Source organism: Marmota flaviventris, chromosome 3, assembly GCF_047511675.1.
Source record: "Marmota flaviventris isolate mMarFla1 chromosome 3, mMarFla1.hap1, whole genome shotgun sequence".
In the NCBI taxonomy this organism is placed as follows: domain Eukaryota; kingdom Metazoa; phylum Chordata; class Mammalia; order Rodentia; family Sciuridae; genus Marmota; species Marmota flaviventris.
Genome location: NC_092500.1, coordinates 47,768,913 through 47,786,910, shown reverse-complemented (window position 1 = coordinate 47,786,910; position 17,998 = coordinate 47,768,913). Strand labels below are relative to the sequence as shown.

Genomic DNA, 17,998 nt, shown 5'->3' with positions numbered 1-17,998 from the left:
GAACTTAATTGATGGGTCACTTTTGGTGGCTTTATTTGCAAGTCAGTATCTCTCTGGTGGTGTTTTCAGTGCATAGCACTCTGCTTACTTCAAAGGTAGCCCAAAGAATGCATTTTTGGGCTGAGGTTGTGGCTCAGCGGTAGAGCGCTCACTTTGCACACGTGAGGCACTCGATCCTCAGTACCACATAACGATAAAGTAAAGGTTATTGTGTCCACCTACAATTAAAAAACAAATTTAAAAAAAAAGAGAATGCATTTTCCCCATGAAAATTCTCACAAAATGCTTAGGGATGGTTGAATTTCTGTTTGGAGCTGAAAAAAATGAGGCTATTATGGAATTCTTTCTACCTGGATCTGTTGCATGGATGTGGACTGGATGAAAATGGGGCTCCAAAGCCTAGTTTTCAGCGAGTTCTTTGGCATTCAATCACTTATCACTGAGCTGTTAAATATTTAGGGTTTGAGATAGATGGTCAAAAGCTAATCTTTGAAAATCCTGCTCAACTACTGGCTAAATGGATACCCTGCAGATAAAATGAAATTTCTCTAAAATCTTGGCTTTCTTAGGAGAATCTATGAAGAGAGTGTTACAGAGCTTCTTACACTGACATCATAGAGCAATCAGGTAGAAGTATAGTAGACGCACACACACACATACACACACACACAAATTCTGTAATAGTTTATCATATAAAGCAACTTGCATTGTATATTTCAACATAAACAAGGAAATTTTGTCTTTATCTTGACGAGGGAAAACAACTCTAATTCACCCATTTTCTCTATAAATGACACAGCACTTTAAAAAAATTACAAATATTTCCAACATTACTGATTTTAATAAAGAAACCAGGGTCTAAATATGTGGCATTATGAAAGGATAGGACTCATGCCACAAAACTGGTTTCATTTTTCCATCTCTGCCTTGTCTATTTGTATAAAGTGAACACAGCCAACATTGAGAAAGGAGCATAAAAAACATTAAGCTCATTTCATAATTTGTTCTCATAGCTATGGTAGTTTTAAATGTTTCTTTCATTTAATAGTTCAGCTTTCTATTTAGGCTCTAAGATCACACAGAGTAGAGACCAGAGTTAAAATGCATAGGTTGATCTGTGCACTAACCTATTTATTTGGAGTCTCCAACAGGAAAGAAAATCTTCAAATTTCAGGCTCCGCCTGAAGAGATGCCTTCAGGTTGGTGCTGCACTCTTGGTTTTACCCTTCGCTCATGGACAGTAAGATTTTCTTTCTGTTTTCTGGCTACTGAGAGGATCCAGAGTGTAACAAGCAGAAGGGTTAAATGTCTTTCCACTTGTGGAGGCCTGTTTATGCCAGTTTGTCCACTGATGACAGTGATAGCTGGAACAAACAGAAGTGACAGCTGCTGATGGTGCTTTTTTTCTATCTATAATTATAACTCCACCTGCCGCCCAAAATACTCCTTTGAATGAGAAGTCTGGGGTGATGTGAAGGATGTTGGGTTTTTTAAGTCTGTTAGATTCACTTCAACTCCATCCTGGGATCAAGGAAGAAAGGTTCATTTTCCCCCAAAGTGTTCTGAAGAGATTCTACCAACCAAAAGGGGAATTAGAACGGTCTTTTTGTACTTGAAATGAAGAATACATTCTTATGTAGCCATTAACTGGGGAAAACAAGAATATAAACAGGATTTTCATTAATTTGAGAGGTATTGAGAATGTTCCTCCATAAAAAGCAATAAGTATATGAGAGAGAGAGAGAGAGAGAGAGAGAGAGAGAGAGAATAAGAGAATGTGTCTGTGTCTTGAAAGACCATAGAGAATTATGATATGTGATGGCTTAGTGTAATGGAAACGAGTAACACTGATTCATTATGCTTATTATCTTTCCATGGTTAGCCAGGAAAATTTTAAATTATTCAAAATGTTTTCTACTAGATTGATTATACATGCCTATCTTCCTTCTTTTCTTTTCTTTTTTTGGTACCAGAGATTGAACTCAGGGATGTTTAATCACTGAGCCATATCCCCAGCCCCTTTTTGTATTTTATTTAGAGTCAGAGACTCACTGAGTTGCTTATTGCCTCGCTAAGTTGCTGAGGCTGGCTTTGAACTCTCAATCTTCCTGCCTCAGCCTCCCAAGCTACTGGGATTACAGGCCCAGCCTCTATTTTCCTTCTTAAAAGAGACAGTTCAGCAGCATTCTTTAAATAATAGATTAATTAATTTTAGGGCCAATTCCTGAGACCTTTTCAACTTTCTAAAGTAGTGTGTACCAATCATTGTACATAAGTGAAAAGAAAATGACTTTAAAATAACATCTATTGTCATGGAGAAAGATTTGGAATAAAATGTTGGTTTTAAAGTCAAGAATACATATAATTATTTTTCTATTACTAAGTTTTATATGCATTTGGCTGGTTTCTTTGTTAAACTGAAGTACATTAGATCAATGACAGAGTAGTAGGGGTCTGATTTCTTGCCCCATCTCTGTTTATGGTTTCAGTATGAGGCCTATAAATAATGGATATTCAATATGTATTTGCTATTTATCATCACATCCTCACTATATTCCTTCTGTTAGTACATTTGGGAGAATTTTTGAAAGTATATACACAGTGCTGCACATCCTCTATTTGGGTTGCCATGAAAAGTATGGATCTGGATGGATCTGATGTTACATTTACAAAGGCTTTTAAGACTGATCAATATTGGGGACTTTGAGCAAATGTAAGCTTCAGTGATTACAAAATAGCTGGAAGTATTTTGTAAAATTCCAATTCCAATGTTGGAAGTATTCTGTAAGATATTTCCTTCTCCTGCATCCCCTATTGGATGTGTGGTAGCCCCGAAATGCCTCCTCTGTGGGGCGCCATAAGCCACTGTAGTCAATCTCATTTTTAAACGAACATAATTAGGTTCATTTCTACTATCAGGTTGTTTTTCTGGAATGACTAATTAATGGTTGAAAAGAGCATTCTGAATGCAAATTAGTCAATAATAATTAAACGGAATGGACAAACTCCCATTGTTTAGCTTTTACTCTTGTGGCTATTTCTAACAGATATGGAATTATGCCATTTAAAAATTAACTCCTTAGAGGAGGCAAGCCACTATAGATCTTTTCAAAATATCTAACAACACATCAAATTGTAGTTTATTTTATGTAACTTTTGAAGAAAACTTTAAACTTTTTTATTTAAAATGAACTTTTCTTCAAGATTCTAAATGTAACCTCATTATAAAAAGTAAAAAGTAAAGAAACATATAAGAAAAACAGAATGATACTCTCTCATGCCACTATAGAGGGGTGTTATCATTTTGCCTAAGGTTCATCCTTCTAGATTTTTGTGGAAAATATTTTATCTCTATAGTTAACAGCAAATGACATGATAAACCCTGAGGCAATCTCAAAGCTCTGTGGAATAACGATACCAAGATTTTCTCTTGACAGCAAGCATCAGGTTATGTGATCTCTTGGGTTTTTCTGTTTACTGACTGCCATGATGCGTATTTTTTTTAACAACCACATCACAAGCAGCTAGTTGGGATAAGTCATGTGGGACCCCAGGTGTATGGAGGTTTCTGATACATGTTGTTGGATATGGAATTCTGCCCCATATCAAACCAAACAGGGTAGAACACCTCTGCAATTAATATTCTCTCTTTGATTTCAGGGGAGAAATAGCAAAACCCTAGGACTAGAGGAATTATTGAGTTTTATAGCTTCAGCTCTAAACCCATAAGAGACTGCATATTTGAGGAGTCATCATTGCTTTTCTTGCATAGAGTAACTGCCAACTCAACAAAACAGCAATGCATTAGTTCAAATTCTGAAGGTTATGTTTTTCTAATGGAAGCTATGGAAACTTTGTTCTATTTTAGTGATAAAAGCTTAGAGCCTAGAGAGTTATTACTAGCTGAAAGTGTATCCTGCACTCTATAATCAATGACATTTCTTAAATGGATGGTACTGCTTGGCTCAAATACATTCCAAATTGCTGAAGAAAAAATATTACAACATAGAACAGATTACATATAAATTCAAGTTCACAGAAGAAGCTTGTAAACTAAATACATTGTGTAAAATAGCTGTGAAATTCTACTTTGCCACCAACGGTAGATGGTGATAGAAATTATATCATTGTGTGGGTAAAGGGAAGACATAGGTACATAAAATTTTTATGCGTAAACATGGATGTCTTTACATGTTTTCTTATGCAGTGAAATGCATGTGAAAATGAAGAAAACACTTATTGACTCTAGTTCTCTAATATGATAGATTGAACATTCTTCAGACAACTTTTTAGGTTCATAACACATAATAGCTCCTTAAGAGTGATACTGATGGACAGAGCAGTGGGTTTGGAGTAAGGGAATGAAAGAGAAACTTCAGTTTTTGCTTCACATAATTTTATATTATTAAAATAATATATTTGCATATTTAATAATATGAAATAATTTTTTTATTTTATTGATTTTTTAAAAATAAATGACAGTGGAATGCATTACAATTCATATTACACATATAGAGCCCAAGTTTTCATATCTCTGGTTGTATACAAAGTATATTCACACCAATTTATGTTTTCATACATGAACTTTGGATAATGATGTCCATCACATTACACATCATAGCTAACCCCCTGCTCCCTCCCTTCCCTTTCCACTTCTCTGGCCTATCTACAGTTTGTCTATTCTTCCCAGGCTCCCTCTCCCTATCCCACTATGAATCAGTCTCCTTATATCAGAGAAAACATTTGGCATTTGGCTTTTTGGGATTGGCTAACTTCACTTAGCATTATCTTCTCCAACTCCATCCATTTACCTGCAAATGCCATGATTTTATTCTCTTTTATTGCTGAGTAATATTCCATTGTGTATATATGCCACTTTTTAAAATCCATTCATCTACTGAAGGGCATCTAGATTGGTTCCATAGTTTAACTATTGTGAATTGTGCTGCTATAAAGATTGATTTGGCTCTCTCCCTGTAGTATGCTGTTTTTAAGTCCTTTGGGTATAGACTGAGGAGAGGGATAGCTGGGTCAATGGTGGTTCTATTCCCAGTTTTCTAAGGAATCTCCATACTAATTTCCATATTGGCTGCACCAGCAATAAAAATTTTGATTTGACATAACTTCCAAATTTATACCTCCAGCCTGGATCTTTCACTTAACTCCATGAATACCTCAAACCCAGCAGGTCCCAAATTGAACTGATCCTTTTCCTCAAACATGCCTGCAACTATTCCCATCTGAGTTGATGAAAACTTTTTCCTTCCAAAAGGCTGAAAACCTCATGGTCATCCTCACTTCCTCTCTTCCTTTCATACCACAACCCAATCTTTCAGCAACTCTGTTGGCTCCACTTTCAAAACGCACTGTCTCCTCACCAACCCTTCTCCCTAGCTCCCTTACCCTTCCCTCTTCAGAGCCACCATTATTGTTCTCCTGGGTTACTCTAGTAGCTTCCTGACAGGTCTTCCTTCTCCTCCACCTGCGCTTTTCAATTTGTTCTAACATGAAAGCAGAGGGATCTTATCAAAAGGTAAGCCAGGAAAGCCATGTCATTCCTCTGATAGAAACCCCTCAATGGCTTCCTGTTTTTCTCAGAGTACTAGTCCAAGTCCTTCAATGGCCTGCAAGTCTCATGTGACTTGCTCCCATTTCCTCCCTGGTCTCATTTTCTATTTTTCTTACCTGCGGATTAATCTCTTCTACACTTGTGTCCTTTTCTTTTTTTTCACAAACACATCAGACATAGTCGCAGCTTAAAGGCTTGGTGATGGTGGGTGTTCCTGCTTGAAATGTTCTTCCTCTAGATATCCGAGGGTCTCCTTTACTTCTTCCAAGCTTGTTCACCTGTCTTCTCAATAGCTGATCACCCTACTTAAAACTGCATACTGCCCCTGCCCGCCACCCTCCCAACAGCACTCCAGATCCCCTTACCCTGCTTGGCTTTTGCATTTTCTCTACACCACTGATGGGGTTTGAATATACCCCGTGATTAGCACATTTATCGTGTTTACTGTCTGCCTATTCTATTCTACTAGGATAGAAGTTCCATGAGGGTAGAGAGCTGTCAGTTTTGTTTGCTGATGAAAATAAAGTACTTCAAATAGTGCCTCATTGAGTGAATAAATTTTAAAAGAGTCCAGAGAGGCTCCCACTGTTTCTCATAAATGTGAATTTCATGAGGACACATGCCATGGTTATTATGGTTTATATCCAGTGTCCAGCAAAGTGCTTAGCATCTAGAGACACTCGAAATATCTGGGGAATCAGTAAGTGAACATATATTTTTATTCAGACATTAAACCTATCTTTTTCATATAAATTGTTTTCATATAATAGTTTTTAAAAGGCAATGTTTTCCCTATGAGGTATGGGTTTTTTAGCACTCTGGAAAAACTAAAAGACAGACAGACCCTTGAGTACTGACTTCACATTCTTTCCATACTGTGGAATGCTTTATCTTCATTCTGTGATACATTTCTTCTGAGTTTCTGCATCCTTTGCTAATTCAAATAGGGAATACAGGGTAGGGGTATGAGTGCCCTCTCCTGCCAATCCACCTGAAATGCTGCCTCTCACCTTCTTTTCTTTTTTTTCCTTTCCTTTTCTCCATCTTCTTCTTTTACTGTCCTTAGGAGACTAAGACTAGGAGATTACTGCATTAGAAACAGCAATATAATATCTGAAAATGGATAGAAACAGAAATAAATTGATTCCTTCCACTTCCTCTTCACTACTCCATTGCATCACTATATTACAGATGTAAGACTGAGCACTCCATATGATGCTTCACAAAAGCACCCAACACCCCTTTTAAGATAACATTAAATAATGTCAACGGAAGAATGACACAGTAAATGATGATGGTTTACAGGTAGTGGTGACTTTCTTATGGCTCATAAGGTACCTCAGAGTTCTTGACCTTGAATGCTTTTCTAGCAGAGGGGATAAGAGAGTTGGTAAAGATTAAATTATAAAGGTCCTTTAGTGGAATTTTAATGACCAACTTCCAGCAGCAAAGTAATAGTATAGATGTGCAGATGTTCATATTTACTGCTTGATGGTATCTCAGAACACATTCTGATATATTTTAATATATCTGTGAGAGAAAAATGGAAGTAAATGAAGAATTATGTATACTTCCTTTTGTTACTTTTTACTACCCTCTATGTACTCTGATAGTTTGGGGATGACTTGTGTTCTCCTTCATCCTGTTTTCCTCATAGATGATTAGATTAACTTAAAACAACAACAACAACAACAACAGAAATGAGTTGCATGAAGCACACTCAGAGGATTCAGCTTGAAGTACACCTTACACCATCCTATAAAAACATAAAATCCTGCTTTTAGAAACATAAGATGCTATTGAGTAATGACAAGGCTACTTTATCATTTAAAACATTCCCTTGTCTTAAAAAGGTAAAAAAAAAAGTAAGTTTTACACAAGTTTCTTTTCCTCATAGTAAAAATCCAGGTGGTTGTTTCTTTCTCTTAGGCTTCTCTTTGAAAACCCTTTTAAGAATTTTTTCCATATTTTTATTTATCATTACATTATTTAAGAGAATCAGAATTCTTCCTTGCTAACTTCATTAATATGCAGCAAAATTACATATAAACTGATCTTTTAACCCAGTAGTTTCATTTCTAGGAATACAACTCATGTACACCTCCAAAAACAACAACAGAAAACCAACCCACATATGTGCCAATACATTAATTGCAACCATGCTTGTCATCTCAAAATGTTGGAAACAACACAAATGTCTATACTTAGGAGAGTGGCTAAATCAACTATGGTACATCCACAAAATGGAGTACTATGCAGCTACAAAAAGAAACAAGAAAAACCCTTATGAATTGATAGGGAGTGACTTCTAGGATATATTAATGGTGAAAAAAGTGCAAAAAACTACTCATAGTAAATAAACACATGAAAATATGCTCAACAATATTAGTTACTAAGTTAATACAAATCAGAGTGACAATAATATGTGACATCACACTCAGAATAGCTATAAAAACAAGCAAAACAGAAAATTACAATTGTTGGTAAGGATATGAAGAACTGAAACCCTTTCACACTGCTAGTAAGAATTTAAAATGGTGCAGCCACCGTGGAAAATGGTTTAGTGTTTATTCAAAAAATGAAGTATAAAATTGCCATATAATCCATCAAATCTACTCCTAAGTATATATCCAAACATACTAAAAAATATTCAAACCAACACTTGTACATGAGTGTTCATAGCAGTACTACTCACAATAGCCAAAAGCTGGAAACAATCCAGATGTCCATTAACTGATGGATGGAAACAAATTGTGATATGTCCATATGATAAAAGTTATTCAACTACAGAAAAGAAATGAGGTATTTATACATGCTATAGTGTAGATGAACCTTAAAAACATTATGATAAGTGAAAGAAACCAGATATAAAAAGTCACATATATCATGATTCCACTGATATTAAATATCTAGAATAGGTACATCCATAGAGACAGGAAACAGATTAGTCACTACTGGAGGCTCTGGGTAGGGGGAAATGAGGAGTAACTGCTTGATGGGCTTTAAAGTTCCTCTTGGGATGATGAAAATGTTGTGGAACTAGACTGATGTTGTGCCACATTGTGAATATGATAAATGCTATTTTGGAGACATTTAAAGTGCTGGATTGTACACTTTTAAATGGTTAAGTTAATGTAAATTGAACGTTAATTTAAAAAAGAGTGAGGGCCTATAGTGTGCTACTTTTCAGGAAAGAAAAGGGACACAAAATATACTTATATCTGATTACTTGTGCAAAAGAAATTTGGTTATTTGGGAAACAGGTGGAAAGAACGAGGAAGTGGGAATGGGGTAGGGTGTGACATTGACTTAATATACTTTTTGTACAGCTCTGACTCTTAGAATGACAGAAATACTTTACATACTCAGTCCCCTAAAATAGTTAAAAACAATCAGGATGCAGAAGGAGCCTAATTAGAACACAAACAGTAACAAATTGATTTAACTCTATTACAAATGAATATCATAACCATACTTAAGGAGTTGGAGAAGAACCAACTAACTTTGGAAAGCAGTATTTTGACTATATAAACACAAAGCTAAAGACATAAAGAACTGGACCCAAATAGTATACTCTAGTTAGTGAATTTGCTTTCCCCAGAGGTATGGGTTAGCAATTCTGAAACTACTTTATATGCATAATAGTATTGAGCAAATAAGGGTTTTTCAGAGAATTGATGATTCTAGAAAAAATAAGAAGAGCCTGAACATTTTGTCGTGCCAGAAAGTAGGTGTCTTAGTCATTTTTCTGTTGTTATTATAGAGATCACAGATTGAGTAATTTATAAAGACAGATTTACTTGGCTCATAATCCTGGAGGGTGGGAAATTCAAGAGGATGGCACTGGCATCTGACAAGGGTCTTCGTACTGTGTCAACACCAAGTGAGCGGCCCGAGAGAGCCAGCATGAGGAGCCAGGCTTGCTTTTGCAGCAACTCGCATTCATGATAACTAATCTACTCCCACTAGGACAGCTCCATTCACAAGGCTCTGCCACCCACCTACTCTTACTAGGCCCTACCTCCTGATGCTCTTACAGAGGGGATTAAGTTTCCAACTTGTGAATTTGGGGGGACACATTCAAACCATAATTGTAAGAAAATACTAAAAAATGATGGGGTATGTCCGACTGACACAGAAGTCAAACAAAAGGAGCTCCCAAGGAAATTTGGGGCAAGTTGAGCTCAATAATAAGTAATGATAGTAATGGCTTATAGTCAGATAATAAAGTAAATATTTTTGAGTCTATGCTGATGTGAACAAATAAACGGAGAGAAGGACCAGCTTTTATTTAATAAATACAGAAAGACTTATGGATATTTAAAAAAAAAATCACCATTTGGAATCATAATAAATATTAAAAAGTAGTGAGAGAAAGTTCTGCTGAGAAATGGGACAGTCACATAGTCTCAAAGTTATCTCCCCACAAGATACATGTAGTTACAAAGAGAAAAATAGAAACATTACAGAGATGAAACTTGGCCAGTCCCACATAATCAAGCAACCGAAGCTAACTTTTCCAGTTGTAAGTCATATTGATGTTATGGACCCTTAACCTGACACACTAAGCAGGCACATCACTACTGTGATATTGTTGCCCAAAATGCATAGTCTCAATCAAGTCACGAGCAAACACCAGACAAACATGAACTGAGAGGCTACAAAACGACGAATCAATACTTTTTAAAAGGGTCAAGGCAATGAAAGGCAAAGGGAGAGGACTGTCACAGATTGGAGGAGACTAAAGGGACATGACAACTGTATGTTGGATCAGTTAGGAAATTCATAGGACAACTGGTAAAATTTGGATAATTAGTAATACTGTATCAGTGTTGGGGTTATAGCTCTGTGGTAGATCACTTGCCTAGCATGGGTGAGGCCCTAGGTTTGCCAAACAAACAAAAAAGTGGTAGTGTGTCAATGCTAACTTCCTGGCTTTGATGGTGGTACTAAGGTTAGGTGAAGAAGCTAGGCGAGGGTATATGGAAACTCTACTATTTTTCCAACATTTTTGTCTAAAATTTTTCAAAATAAAAGTAAAAGTGTAACAAGGGGTTCCACTAAAATTTTTTGTTTATTTTATTTGCATTGATACTTGACTGGGCCAAGATTCTGAAAATATATTTACAGTGACATTACTAACTGTTTCTTTCAAAAAATTTTAAGGGCTTAAGGAAGGACTTTGAGAATGTGGAGCTGCCTGTGGTCCTTCCCCATTTGTAGAGAAAAGATAAACAGGGAAATGGCAGGACTGGAAGTGCATGGGAGGATCCAGTATGGATTCACTGGGGTGGAATTATCTGAAAAAATGTTACCACCCCATGTCTGAATGGGAGAGGGGAGTGAGAAATTACCGAAACCCAGAAAGGGCAGTTGAGTGAAAAGAATGCCAGACAGGCTCTGTGACTTCAGTGACAGGACATTACTAATCCACAGTATCCAAGCAAGGGAGCTAGTTAATAAATAGTTCAATTTTATTCCCCTTCTGCCTTCTAAGCTCTTGCCGGGGACTCCATGATTGAGTATACCTAATCAGAAGCCAGAGATCAAGGGAGCCTGTTATTGTAGTTTAAACATATTCACTTGTATGGGTCTAGTGTAGGGTGGGGAATTTTAGTAGATCTGGAGGAGTGAAGGAAAAGTATTCAGCATGGAGATCACCTACTCCACCCCTCTTATTTTGTAAATGAGAAAAATAAGGCTCTAAGAAGTAAAATTATTTAACACAAGGTCACAATAGAAGTATGGTAGAGTTGAAAACTCATTGGTTTGCAAGTTGGAAGACCTAGGCTCTAGTCTTGCCTGGGTCACTACACTAGGCTTCAGTTTCCATATCTGTGAGGAATGGGGGTGACTAAAACAATGCTCTTCAAATTTGTGTACACATATCTCTGGGTAAGCATAGAAGGTATATGAGTATGGATAATTTTAAGAGAATAAGTTTCCAGACCCATAACTTCCTTTTACATGCTCTCTCCTAGAATTAATCTGCTTTTGCCATTCATAATTGTCCTTCTCTTACTTGACAAAAGAAAGGTACGCCTTGCATTCAACTTACCTAACTCAGGGCATCAAACTTTTGGGGCACCAAACAAAGGAGCCTTTTGAAAATGCAGAAGGTTTTTTTTTTTTTTTTAAGTTGTAGATGGACACAATGTCTTTATTTTTATTTTCTTATTTTATGTGGTGCTTAGGATCGAACCCAGGGCCTCACGTGTTCAAGGCAAGTACTCTACCACTGAGTACAACCCCAGCCCCAAAATGCAGTTTTTGAGGCAGATTCCTTTGATAGCACACCGGAGAGCTTCCATTAAGAGATATAGAAAGAGTAGCACTTCTCCTGGCAAATGTATGTGTACATAATCTTTCTCAGAAGGGTATGGATTCCTTGAATGAACATTTCACATTTTAAACATAAGGTGGAAAGTGGGGTTTTGTCCACTTAAGGAGAAAGAAGATTTTAATCTGATTTAGATGATGAGCCTTAAGCTTTTCCAGGAACTGGTTGTGCTGCATACCAGGCTGACTGGCACAACCATGAGTGATAATATGCAATTATCTCTATCTACCTCTTAGACATGTGGTTTTATTCTTGTACAGACCTCTGCATCTTCACAGACAAACTAATTCACAATGAGCTAGATGGAGCCAGAAGCTTCCAAGACCAGTTATCACTTTCCTTTGAACATGTTTAAACTAGGATACAGGAATTGCTACTCTGGGTCAGCCTTATTTAGGATTCCTCCCACTCTGTTGTCTAGTTGGAGAGCTGCAGCGCCTTCATGATGCCAACCTCAAGGTTAATAACTTTCAAGTTACTATTCATTGCCAGTTATGGTTCTGCCTTCCATAAAGTTCTCTAAATACTATTATTTAGATTATTGAAAACACTATCTCATTGAAACTAGATCTCCATCTCTCACCCTGTGTGAAACTCAACTCAACATGGATCAAAGACATAGGAATTAGGCAAGAAACTTTGAAACTGCTACATGAAAACATAAAGTCAATATTCTATCATATTAGTGCTGGCACCAACTTCCTCAATAAGACCCCTAAAGCTCAAGAAATAAAACCAAAAATCAATAAGTGTGATACCATCAAATTAAAAAGCTTCTGCACAGCAAAGGAAATAATTAAGGGTATGAAGAAAGAGTCTACAGAATGGAAGAAAATCTTTGCCAGCTGCTTCTCTAACAGGGGATTACTATCCAGAATAAACAACAACAACAAAAAAAAAACACCTGAAAAACCTTAACACCAAAAAACTAAATAACCCAATCAATAAATGGACAAAAGAATTAAACAGATGTTTCTCAAAAGAAGAAACACAAATGGCCAACAAAAATATGAAAAAATGTTCATCATCTCTAGTAATCAGGGAAATACAAATCAAAACTATACTAAGATTCATCTCATTCCAGTTAGAATGATAATTACCAAGAACACAAACAATAAATGCTGGCAAGGATGTGGGGAAAAGAGAACACTTCTACATTGCTGGTGGGACTGAAGACTTGTACAACTACTTGGGAAAGCAGTAAAGAGATTCCTCAAAAAACTAAGAATGGAACCACCATTCTGACCCAGTTTTCTAACTCCTTGGTATTTATCCATATTTATAGTATGCTGACCTAAAATCAGCATACTATAGCCATGATACCGTCAGTTACCAGTAACAAGTCCTGCTTCCCCACATGTTGAAGCGTAACATTAGAGAAGCACACTGAGGCAAGCATATAAAGCAGGGTTTATTTAAAAAGGGGTAACATAGACTTCTCCTGGGAGGGAGAAGGGGGCCATAGCTGGTATCCTGGTGTCCCATAAAGTGAGCACGTTCTGTCTTTTTATATGTCCTAGGCATCCTTTGTTCTCCTGCTCTGTTTACCCTCTCTCTCTCCTTCCTGCTGGTGGGATGGGCAAAAGGTGAGAAGCTGATGGGCCAGAGGGGCCAACGTGGAGTGATCCAGGCAGGAAGGGGAACCCGGTGCATTAATTAACAACTTTTACAACTCCCTGTAGGGAAGGACAATTCCTGGGACAGATTACCTTAGCAACAGGTTGGAGTAGGGGCAGGTTATTTTGATAAGGGTGGAGGAAGGGCTCTGAAGGAATTAGTGTTTCAATTCCTCCATTCTCTGGATCTGACCCTTACCTATCTGCCTGTCTAATTCTGGCTTCATTTATACAGCCATCTCAATGTTTATAGTAGCACAATTCACAACAGACAAATTATGAATGGATAAATAGATAGATGGATGGATTAAGAAACTGTGGTTTATATATACAATGCAGTGTTACTCAGCCATCAAGAAAAATGAAATTATGGCATTTGTGGGTAAATGGATGAAAATGGAGAACACCACGCTAAGTGAAATAAGCTAGTCATAGAAAATCAAGGGTCAAATATTTTCTCTCATATATGAAAACTAGAGCAAAATAAAGCAAATGAGGAGGAAGGACTGGATATCATAAATAGATAGGGAAATTGGTAGAATAGAAGGAGATCAAGAGAGAGAGAGGAGGGATAGGATAGGAAAGGAAATGCAGAATAAATTTTTAAAAATCATGCTATGTACATATATAAATATATCACAGGAAATTTTGCCTTTATATGTAAGTAGAAAGAACCAATCAGAAATGAATAAATAAATGAACAAAAAGGAAGCCTAGAATAGTGGAAGAAGGAGAACAGGGAAGGGGAAGGAGAAGGGAGGGAAAAGAGGGGGAACGTGAACAAGAACAGAATTCCATGCATGTACAAATTTGTCAAGATGAACCCAACCACTATGTATAACTATAATGTTCTAATAAAAAATTTAAAAAGAAAATATTATTTTAAAAAATGACAACATGCCCACTGTAAAAATTCAAACAAATTAAAAATTCTAAAAAGGAAAGACAAACATCCCAAATTCCTCACATGACAATAAGTTTTTTTGTGTGTGGTACTGGGGATTAAACCCAGGTCTTTTTCTTTGCACATGCTAGGTAAGCATTCTGCCACTGAGCTATATCTCCAGTCCTTGACAATATTTGTTAACATTTGGTCTGTCTTTCTATGCCTAGAAATACATGCATATTATTTCCATAAACAATACACATACAGTATGACAGCCTGCTTTTTACTCAAAAATATGTTATACATGTTATATATTATATGTGTTTTATATACGTGCTCAATACTCCCAATGACATTCTTCATAGAAATAGAAAAAACAATTTTGAAACTCATTTGAAAAAATAAAAGACCTCGAATAGCCAAAGCAATCCTTAGCAAGAAGAGTGAAGCAGGAGGCCTTACAATACCAGGCCTTAAACTATACTACAGAGCAATAGTGAAAAAAAAAAAAAAGGCATGGTATTGGCACCAAAATAGACATGTAGACCAATGGTACAGAATAGAAGACACAGAGACAAACCCACATACATAAGTTATACTAGACAAAGGTGCCCAAAACATAACACTGGAAAAAGAGCCTCTTCAACAAATGGTGCTGAGAAAACTGGAAATCCATATGTAGCAAAATGAAATTAAACCTCTATCTCTCACCCTGCAAAAAATTAACTTAAAGTGGATCAAAGACTTAGGCACTAGAAAAGAGACCTTGCACCTAATAGAAGAAAAAGTAGGCCCAAATCTCCACCATGTTAGCTTAGAGACTGATTTCCTCAGCAAGACTCCTAAAGTGCAAGAAATAAAAATCAAGACCCAATAAATGAGATGGAATCAAACTAAAAAAGGTTCTTCACAGCAAAGGAAACAATCAATAATGTGAAGACAAAGCCTACAGAATGGGAAAAAAATCTTTATCACATGCAACTCAGATAGAGCGTTAATCTCCAGGATAATATAAAGAACTCAAAAAAACTTAACACTAAAAAATCAAATAACCCAATCAATAAATGGGCAAAGGAACTGAACAGATACTTCACAGATGAAATACAATGGATCAACAAATATATGAAAAAATGTTTGCCATCTTTAGTAATTAGAGAAATGCAAATTAAAACTACACTGAGATTCTATCTCACTCCAGTCAGAATGACAATCATCAATACTCCCTATTGAAATCTTTTTGTGTTATTTCCCATTTTTTACTCTCTTGAACAATGCTTTGATTAACATCCGTATGCATATTTCTTTTCATGCTTCTGCAACCATCACCTTTTTGGAGTTATATATCTCATTACTGTTAGATTTTAAACCCCTAAATCTAATGAGAGGTATAAATCATCTCCCTTTCAAAATGCACATATTCATATACCCCATGTTTGTGGTTCATAGATATGCCCCCCGCCTTGCCCCAAGTTCATCCTTGAACCTGCTAAAGATCCATGCAACTTTATCTTATTTTATTTGTGGTGCTAAGGCTCAAACCCAAGCCAGGCAACACTCTACCATTGAATTTATACCCTCAGCCTCTAGGGACCCATGGATTCTATATTAAAATTCTCTACTTTAGGGTAAGTTCCAAAATTTTAAAGACATTTACATTAATTTATCATTTGTGCAAAGCACCCCTATGTCTCTCTGCCTTTTTCAGTTGTTGGTCCATCCTCCAGTCTATGTCAAGATCTGGAGGTTTGTTGACTAATAATCAGATTACATAAATTTCCATTGACTACTCAGGGGCTGAAGGGATTGTGAGCACAAAATAATGGATTCTTACTTTAGAGCCTTTAAGAAAGTTTCATAAGTCAAAAGTTTTTATTAGGTAACAAGTTTCATTAGACAAAACAAAACAAAACAACATCACACCCCCCAGAACCCCCCCCCCCCCAAAACACCCATTTGGCTCATTAAATAAAAAGATATTGAGAAATAGCTATGTACCAGGTCCCATGCTAGGATATAGGGATACACAGATGAATGATATTTGATCCCTGTCTTCAAGGAATTCACTGTTTAGATGAGAAGACAGACATATAAACAAATCATTGTCAAAAAGGGTGAGATAACAGTCTCCTCTAATGAGCAGCATTAACCCAAAGATGTCAAACAGCGTGATTTGAAGGGTTAGGAATAAAGAGACATCCTCTCAAAAAAAAAAAAAAAAAGCCATCTTCTCTGAGCAATATTAGCAAATCTTCTCCCTTCACATGGTCCATTCTCTGTCCCTACCCATCTGAATTTTCTTTCCCTATTATGCAATGTTTATTTCACCTCTTAGGCAGACTCAATATTAACTTGAAATGTGTTTATCTTTAAAATGGCTAATAGTAATCTAGGAAGCAAAAGGGTACCAAAAATACTCAGAACACATCCAGTCATGTAGCCAGGATGTTTGATGATAACATTTATTTCTGCAGATTTGCAAATATATATGACAAGCAGACGACTCACAGTTCAGGTTTATATATGTAAATATTGCTTGATGATCATTGTGTGTAATTATTATAATCACAAAGCAAAAGACTATCTAAGAAGATTTTATATCTGTTTTTTAATTTCATTTTTTGTACCATATTTTATACTTTTCAACTCACACTAACAGTTCAATGTCCTTAAAAATAAGACATTTCCTTTATACCACAGCAGGAGATCTCTTTAATAGTTTGATTTCCTTTTGAGATAGGTGAGTTTAACCTATCTGTTGTGATTTTCATGTCATTTTGGTCTACTACCTGAATCCATTCCTTTCATTACCCCTATTTCTGTATTTTTTTCCTTGCTGTCCTTCATCTCCTCTTTCTCTAAAATAATAATATTTAGACTGCCAGTTCACTGATAAATTTTCCTAGGTCTCAACATTTGCACTAAAATTTGACCTCTGCCTACATGTTTTTGGATCAAGGCCCTTGGGTTCCAAAGACCCAGCAGGAGATTGTCTTCCCTATATCTGGGAAAGAGAAGGAAGAAGATGCATATAACTTGTTTCCCCTAATGGTTTATTTCTTATAAACAATACTCAGAAATATTTTAGTTAAATTGACTTTTCCTAGGATTTTGATGCAAGGTTCTCAAGAAGGATTGATTTTTAAAAGAAAAATGTTTGGAGTATGTGCATTTTTCATTCAAAATGAAAGTGTATATTGGTGCATAAAATATTTTTAATATGTGTATTAATTACTTATGAATATGAATCACAGGCATTTGAAACCAACCATTCAAGCCTATCAATAGGCTAAGTGGCATTTAAGTAATACAAAGAGAATGACTATAAAATCTGTCAGCATTTCTGTCATTCCTCTATGTTAGAGATAGTCTTTTTCTAAGGTTTCTTTGGGATTCAAATAAAGCCATTTAAAATCTTTATATCTGCTAATTCATTGTTGCCAAAAATCTTTGTTAGCGTCTAATGTTACTTAATTTTGTTTTTTATGCAAACTGTAACTTATATCCCTTAACTTTTTATATTTCATTATACATTGTGTTTTTTTGGCTCTGGTTCACATCTGTAGCCAGAGATCCTTTTTCTTTTGTTT

The 17,998-nt window shown here is 36.1% G+C and overlaps 1 protein-coding gene across 5 annotated transcripts in view; it reads left to right on the top strand.

Moving 5' to 3' along the window:
• Rab3ip (RAB3A interacting protein) overlaps nucleotides 1-17,998 on the top strand; it is a 162,466-nt gene that overhangs the window by 70,572 nt on the left and 73,896 nt on the right. The gene's annotated exons all lie outside the window — the stretch shown is intronic.